This window comes from Triticum dicoccoides, chromosome 2A (genome assembly GCF_002162155.2).
Source record: "Triticum dicoccoides isolate Atlit2015 ecotype Zavitan chromosome 2A, WEW_v2.0, whole genome shotgun sequence".
In the NCBI taxonomy this organism is placed as follows: Eukaryota; Viridiplantae; Streptophyta; class Magnoliopsida; order Poales; family Poaceae; genus Triticum; species Triticum dicoccoides.
In genome coordinates this window covers 603,056,212-603,058,440 of record NC_041382.1, presented here as the reverse complement: position 1 = coordinate 603,058,440, position 2,229 = coordinate 603,056,212, and the positions used below count along the sequence as shown (strand labels likewise).

Genomic DNA, 2,229 nt, shown 5'->3' with positions numbered 1-2,229 from the left:
GTCCCACCATAGCTCACCGCCGGGCCTCCTCCTCCCCTCCTTGTAGATCCAGAGCACAAATCCAAATAGCACACCATTCACCCGTTGGCTTCCCCCCTCCCTTCCCCTCACGCGCGCGACCTCGTCGTCGTTGTCGGCTCGGAGATCTCGCCTTCCCGCCGGCAGCAGCCATGGACGTCGTCGACTCCGTGGTGGACCCCCTCCACGAGTTCGCCAAGGACAGCGTCCGCCTCGTCAAGAGCTGCCACAAGCCCGACCGCAAGGGTAAGGACCAAAGACTCGCGCCTGCTCGTCTAGATCCGGTTCGTTTTCCTCTTTCGCCAGATCTGACGCTGATTGGGCGCGCAGAGTTCACCAAGGTGGCGGCGCGGACGGTGATCGGGTTCGTCGTCATGGGTTTGTCGGCTTCTTCATCAAGCTCATCTTCATCCCCATCAACAACATCATCGTCGGCTCCGGCTAGGTGCGAACGCGTCTCCTCCGATCCCGTCTCCCTCTTGTTTACACGGTTTAGTTAGACTTGGGTCCTGTTGTCTCGCGCTGTGATCTGTTGGATCTGCAGTGTGCGCGCACAGTCCTGTGATCTGACCAATATTTAGTAAGCTAGATTTTAGTAGATCCTTTTTCCTCCAAATAGACCTGCCAATTTCTACCTTGTTAGGAGAATTCGGATGAGTCAACGGTAATCAGCTGTGGGGAATTGGGGTCATGCTTAAGTCATTGCCGCTAGTTGCCTTCGCAGGACGAATTGGGGGCATAGGCTGGTTCCTCACCACACAATTTGGGAAAAGAGGAGCTTTTGCAATGTTTCGCTGTTTCTGCACATACCACCAGTTCGCCCAAGTTGGTGTCGATTCAGTGCATCTAAATTGGCACCTACCGAGTAGACAGGTTACATACCAATGTTTGTCCATGGTTCGTGCTATGTGTCGATGTATTATTCATTCTTTAATGCACCTGTGTTCATGCATGGCCAACTTTATGTATTCACAATATAAAGTTGATCTATACACGCATGGCAAGCTTTTGTAAAATAAGAAAATAGGTAGGAGTCAAAATATTGTAGGACACGTGTTATGCGGTGTTGATCTATACTTTAATGCACATGTGTTCACGCATGGCCAGCTTTATGTAGCAGTGTCGCGTGTGACCTCAAAAAGGCTTTGAAAATCCTGATTGAAAATGAAGATGGTACTACTGATTCTCAGACCAGGAACATTGTGTTTCCTGAGCTCTTCCAATCCATTTCTTAGAATCCATGCTGGTGGTGTCTTCTACAATATAATATGTGCATTATTCTATTTACCATGTTAGCTATGGCCGACCAGTCTGTTCTATCTGTTTCATGTGGTCGTCCGATATGTGTGGTGCCAACTGCCATTTCTTTGCTAGCTGATGTCAATAGTCTTTTGGTTCATACAACTTAGTGCCTCATATATGAATGCTCTTTCTGGGTTTTTCAATTTCTCTTCCCCCTATCTTTTGCTGACTACACTGATTATATGCCTGTTCTACACCGATGCACTTTTTTATGCTGGTCCTATGTCATGGGTGTTAATATCTACTACCTATTTACTGCTTGTTGTGCAAAATCTTTTGGTTATTGTAAATCATTCCCTGCTGTATAAAGTTTGGTTTTAGTTTGTTGCATTTTGTTGGTTCCTATCTTGTCAATGTATACAACAATATGCTTTCTTGGTGGCCATTTGTGCTTCACATTTTTTGGGTATGCTACTTCTCTAATGAGTGGGTGCATCTCTTATTTGTTTTATCATTCTATATTGTTTTCCTAACCATTTTGGTATTCTGCTTTCTCCTTGCAGATGGCAAGCACCATTTTGTTGGTTCCTGTCTTGCCAATGTCTACAGCAATGTGTGCGTCCTCTGTCTCATCTGCGGCATTACCGTAGGGCAACTCATAATGGGCCTATCAAGCATACTGACCTTGTGATGATAGATAAAGAGGTTGATTTCAGTGCCATTCTGAGAAATATCTTTTTAGCCCTATGAATTGAAAAATGAGTGCTTCTTGGTTGTTTCTTTTGTTGGTCCAGAAGATTCTTGGTGCTTTTAGTGCAGTACTATACTATGCTCCTTGGCACTTCTTGCTGTGTTAACTAAATGGTTTAGTCCTACACTTCATAGAAGCAGTTTTAACTAAATGTAATGAACTAATTAAGTGCCTTCTTTTATTGTTGGCTAATCCTTTGGTTTTATCGCATGCTACAT

General features: G+C 45.0%; 1 pseudogene; it reads left to right on the top strand.

The window, feature by feature from the left end:
• Nucleotides 1–117: 117 nt before the first annotated feature.
• LOC119359666 lies at nt 118–1,965 on the top strand (annotated as a pseudogene).
• The last annotated feature ends 264 nt before the right edge of the window (nt 1,966–2,229 follow it).